Genomic DNA, 5874 nt, shown 5'->3' on the forward strand with positions numbered 1-5874 from the left:
GCCCCTGGGATTTTAATGACCACAAACTGTCAGGGCCTTGGATTTACATCTCCTCTGAAAGAGCTTAGCTGACTTTGGCTGATGTGTTTTTTCATGACAACTGAATTAACTACCCATAAAGAGGGTGGCTCATTCTTTGTTTACCGGGTTACCCATGAAGGCCCATTAGCAGTGCTGAAAGTTTGACTCATTTGGAGACCACCAGAAATTTAGATCCTGCCCCAGAAGAGGACGCCAGCTGTACATGAGTCTGCAGAGATGGAGGATGGAGGACTGAGTTTGGACAGGAGTCTTTTTCAGAGTTAATCACTTCTCTAAGGTAGGAAACAGGGCAAAAAACAGTTGTCCATTCAAAAGCAATCTGCTTGCTGGGAAAGAAACTGGTCTGAATTCTGAAGTCCTCTCTAAGTCCTTTGTCAAAACACCCATTGCCTGCTCAAGGACCAAGGACTTCAGGATGTGGCCTACTTTCTGTAGGTATGCATGATGTTCCCCTCTGGTATTATCTGGACTGGTGATCTGCTAGGTCACTCCAATTCTTGCCTCTGGGAGCCAGTCTTACCCTGCTCTGCTGTGAGAACCCCCACTCCTGGGCTGTTCACGCACAGCCTCTGGCATGTAAGCTGATCCCAGCTACTTGCAACCGAATGACACTAGCCAATATCTCCATCCCAGACACAACCCTAGGAATCTCCATCTTGCAGTGTCCAATTATGCCTCCTGGCTGCTGCAAACTTATATGAGTTCATCAATTTAACAAAGAAATTGATATGTACCAGACTTTTTATCCCAAGGGGTGCCTCTGACACACTTCAAACCAAACGCACTGCTTCAGGTAGGATAAACAAACAGATTTATTAACTATGAAAGATAGATTTTAAGTGACTATAAGTCAAAACATAAGTCAGATTTGGTGAAATGAAATAAAAGCAAAATGCAGTCTAAGCTGATCTTAACACTTTCAATGTCTTTACAGACTTAGATGCTTCTCGCCACAGGCTGGCTAGTTGCTCTTCAGCCAGGCTCTCCCCTTTGATCAGCGCTTCAGTCACTTCGTGTGGTGTCTGTAGATGTAAGAGAAAGAGAGAGAAAGAGCATAGCAAAGTCTCTCCCTTTTATCATGTCCTTTCTTCTCTCTTGGCTTTGCCCCCTCCTCCCTTCAGAGTCAGGTGAACATTACCTCATCGCAGTCCCAAACTGGCCAAAGGAAGGGGGGTGACTCACTTGAGAGTCCCACAGATCCTTTTGTTGCTGCCTAGGCCAGCGTCCTTTGTTCCTGTGAGGCTGGGCTGGGTTTGTCCCATACCTGCCCTGATGAGGTGTGAACTGACTCTCTGCTCTTGGAGAGTTTTTGCCTAGGCTTATTTTAAGCCATGAGGATACATTTTCAGCCTCATAACTACATACATGAAATTATAAACCTATAACATTACTGTAACAACAATGCTCAGTGCATTATGAGCCTTCCGAAGACACCCGACATGACAAACTTCGCACTGGATACCACACAATCATTTTACAAGGATGAACATTGGGGTGCTGCGTGTTCCCCCCAGGTACAAAGAGTCAGAGTATGTTCTAAGATCAGTCTTAAGATGAAAGAAGCTAATAGGAAGAGTCAGGTCATCAGGACTTGTGGAGAAGGCTCCGGAACAAGGTAGCAGTTTAGTGCAAGCAGTGAGGCTATGAGAGACCCGACATCTCTCTTCTGTAACAGCTGTAAATCTGTGTAAAAGCAAGTGCAAGCTTCTAATTTTACCCTTCTGTGCTACAAACCAGCTATTTTTAAACCAAGTAAGAACCAATCAATGGAGAAATTAGCTTCAACATGGGGAGAAAGGCAGGGTCAGCAAAAATGTGTTGCAGAAATCTAAATGACGAACACCAAGGTGTCACTATGGATGGTTGGATGAATGTTCTGCAATACACTGGTGACCTTCGCAGAGAAAGACTGTAAAATCATCATAGAAACCAGTGATCCAAAAGGCCCACCAGCTTACCCCCTGCATCCCATCCCCATTCCAGGCAAGACTGCGCCCTATAATTTATTCTCCAGGCATCAATGAATGTTTCTCAGAAAAGGTCAGATCACTGAAACAGCTGTCGTTTTTTTTAGAATGTCTTCTGCATTAAGATAAATAGAAAAACTGGGGCTGGTTTGCAGATTGGGTATATGATGCCCCTATAGGGTGTCCACTCAAATCCAGACCAGGACAAATGAGTGACCCAATTGGTTGCCCACGTGAAATGCATTTGGTGATGTCCATCAAGTTGTCACTGGGGCAAGTGCTGAGATTCTAAGCTCTTCAAGGCAATGGCAGTGCCCTCCGGTGTGTGGGGTGGCAGGGTGCAGTGCCTAGCACACTGTGGATACAATGAGAAAAGAAATAATTATAAGAGTCCACACAGCCCAGCTACAGTTACCACAGCTGGTGTTAAACAGCCCCTTAGCAGTTATTTTAGCAGAGGGATCAGGGACTGAATGGGCCATGGAGACCAAGCTGTACTCTCCCCCTGCAGATGGTTCCCCCTCCCGCTCAGGGTTGAGGCATACTGGCCAGGCAGGAGAAGTCTGTACTTTCTATTCTGTGGATAAAAAGGGGAGTTCAGGCACACGGGGCTGCCATCTCAGCATCTTCCACCAGCACTGAATTCATACAAAGTCTCAACAATCCACGGGTTCCCCGATCTATCCAGAGGGTCTGGGCAGGACCTGGTGATGGAGCCCACTGCTGGGGGAAGCCCTTGAGAAACATCCCCCATCCACCTTTGTTACCAAATACAGACACATGGAGCCAGATCTGATGCTATCGTAAATCAATGTAGCTCCATCCCCCTGGGGCCAATTCCCCACTTGGGCCAGCATAAATCAGGAGTAACCCCACTGGAATGAATGCAGCTACAGCAGTGCAAAACTGGTGTAAATGAGTGGATTATCAGGGCTGGCAATGATTTGCACTGCATGTTGAGGAGAAGCTCACCCTTTATTTGATGCTAGTTTTGACTTTCTTGCCTGTTTTGACTTGCAGGCATCTCCCACGGGGCTGGCCCCTGCTGCATCTGGCTTGATAAAAGAACAGCACGTGTTATGAAATGTATCATAACATGTTAAGGTTTGCTAAAGACAGAATAAACAGTTGGGCTGAAAATTAATAAATACTGTACGCCTAAATTAAAAACACACGAAAGGTGCGAGACAGGGATCCAGACACAGGGATTATGGCACTTAAGATATTTAAAGATGACTGTGCAGCTCCTTTTTGTCCCCCACCAGTGCTCAGCTAGAAAGCCATCAGCTGGATTAAATTTGCTACTAAAAAAAAAAAATATATAATTGCACACTAAAGTCTACACTTTAAAATCAGATGAGAGATTGATTTCATTCCCCGCTTGATTGGATAAATCAGTCCAGAAAATAGTAATAGGCTCTGTCTGCACGAGCAGATGAAGAACTTACGATTGCAGCGCTGATAGGCCTGGGGTGTTTTTCACCACCATTCTGTCTATTCATAGTGTCAATATTACTCTAACACTTAAGGCCACCAACTGAGATCAGGGCCCCCCCATGTTCAGGTCTGCATCATCCCAATCATACTCTACATTTTAGGGATGGAGCACTGAGGTGCACAGAGATTACAGAACATCCCCAAGGTCAGTCAATCAGTCTGGGGGCAGAAATGGGAATTGAACCACCACCTCCTGCATACCAGGCCAGGGCTTTAATCACAGGGCCAGCCTTCCTCTCTTTGAATAGAGTTATCCAGCATGGTGTTCCAGGCTATGCTCCCACCTCCCCAGTTGTTCTCATGGTGAGGCTGCAGCTGTGCTGATGTACAGGCCCCCAGCTGTGCGGGTGTGGGTCACCCAGTGGAAACCAAGGAGGAGGAGAGTTACAGGAACTCCATTCAGAAGGTGTTTCCCCAGGGAGACACAATGCTTAGAGATGCAAGTATGGAGGGTCTGGGCTAGACTTAAAACCTTTGGGCTCAGTGCTGTGCAAGGAGGGGGCATGTAACTGCAGCCCCACAGGGGGAGTCCCAGGAAGGAAATGAGCCTCAGAGAGGCACAATGACTTCCCTCTAGCTCCTTGGGGGAATGGGGGAGGTATTTTGCTATGGCCCTTGTCAAGACACAATATGCCCCTTTGCATACTGGCACAAGAGGAAAATCTGGAACCATGGGTTGGCCCACTGCCTGCCCTTCCCCACCGATTTGTGCTTCTCCCTCACTGCACCCAGAGCCACAGTCAGAGGAGATCTAAGGCAGCCACGGGGTGGGTTCCTCCCTGCATAGCCACAGTAGCGCCAGCCACAGGGAGACCACACCAGGGTGTGGAGCCCAGCAACTTACATGAACCACCATGGCAGACCAAAGAACGCCTCCAGGATGCACAGGATACAGACTAGACCTGATGGAATGTGGATTGCACTGTGGGAATATACAGGAAAGGAGAGGGGAATTGGGAGGAAGAGTGAAAACACACTGGGGTTTGCACAGCAAAAACCCTTTGGGTCACAATTTGCTCCAGCTCCCCACAATGCACTACAGAGCTTTCTCACCCCTCAGGTTCTGTGCTGGAGCCAGGTAGTCCTCCAGCAGCTCTGTAATCCATGCCCCAAAGAGCACCTGGACCCAGCTCAGGGACTCTGCAAACACAGCTGTGTGGTCCATTATGCTTTGAAGTTGAGTGGTAGTTCCAATCAGATTAAACAGGCCGGATCCTCCTCTGGTGGAAATCGGTGCACTGCACTTTCTTCACCATTCTGATACCCATTCACATCCGCCGAGGACCTGGCCTAGAAATCCTCTATTATCTTTCTCCCTCCTGGAGTGTTGCAGAGCTGGTTTCTACAAATGGAGAGGGACATTAATTAGAGGGAAAGAGGGGGAAAAACATACACAGGCTAGCTCCTCAGCTGGTGCAAACAACCGTAACTCTAGTGACTTGGCTAGAACTTACATGGACTTACATCAGCTACGGGATCCGGCTCACAGTTTGGCTTGAACTGATGTGACTTGCATGTGTAATTGCTTTCTAAAAGGGGATTCTTGCTCCTCTCCCCAAGCTGCCTGCAGAGACTGCCAGGAGCTCCTGGAATTTCCAGAGCAAAGGGAAGGAGAGAGAGGGATGAATAAAATATTATCAGAGCACTTTTTATACAGCTCCATGAAGCCGCTATGCCGTGCTGCAAGCTTCATTTTTAAATAAGCTCAAATCAATTCCCTGCAAGGGAAGGCAAATGTGTCGGGCTTTTATGAGAAGGCACCAAAACTGAAAAGCCTTTTTTCCCCATCTAATCAGACTGGAGCTGGGTTAATTATGCAGCTCTGTCCTGATACAAGCGATGGAGCTTTATTCAGTACAACTCTTCCTTTATTAATGAATTGCAACCCAATTTTAATCGAAGGAAGAGGGAACAAAAAATCCCTTTGCCAACACGCTCCATTGGCTGCTGCTGTCTTGCATTTCCATAACTTCAAAGTCATGCATTTTTAAAATCAGCCTATTTTTTTTGGGTCCAGTTTGACTCTATTTGATCAGCCAAATAGAGAGAGCGAGGGAGAGAGAGAGAGAGAGACACCCTCTGCACGTGCTCCAAGCTCTAGCAGAACGGAGTGCCAGGGTGTGTCGATGTTACAGCTGTGGGCCCAGACTCCTCTTTCACTTGCATTGGTGCAACTACACTGATTTCAGTGAAGATGCATCATAAGAGGAGGATTTTTCCGGTTTAGCTATGGGCCCCCTCTCCTAATCTGCCCCTTCTCTCCAGCACAGGTGAGCAGAAGAATGAACGCACACACATACACACAGCTCTCTAACCTCTCAGTTATATACACACACAAATCTTTGTGCACTCTTCCAGACACACACAG

General features: G+C 47.2%; 1 long non-coding RNA gene across 3 annotated transcripts; it reads right to left on the reverse strand.

Moving 5' to 3' along the window:
- Positions 1 to 830: 830 nt before the first annotated feature.
- LOC125639938 (uncharacterized) lies at positions 831 to 5070 on the reverse strand. Of its 3 annotated transcripts, XR_012669480.1 has the most exons (5): positions 4961 to 5070; positions 4560 to 4848; positions 4351 to 4428; positions 2982 to 3060; positions 831 to 2364 (listed from the first exon to the last, which is right to left on the reverse strand). It is a non-coding gene; the product is annotated as an uncharacterized LOC125639938 (long non-coding RNA). The 3 variants fall into 3 exon arrangements; XR_007357640.2 differs by lacking the exon at positions 4351 to 4428; XR_007357641.2 differs by lacking the exon at positions 4351 to 4428 and having other exon boundaries at positions 2982 to 3064.
- Positions 5071 to 5874: the final 804 nt, after the last annotated feature.

This window comes from Caretta caretta, chromosome 7, assembly GCF_965140235.1.
Source record: "Caretta caretta isolate rCarCar2 chromosome 7, rCarCar1.hap1, whole genome shotgun sequence".
NCBI classification, from domain to species: Eukaryota; Metazoa; Chordata; order Testudines; family Cheloniidae; genus Caretta; species Caretta caretta.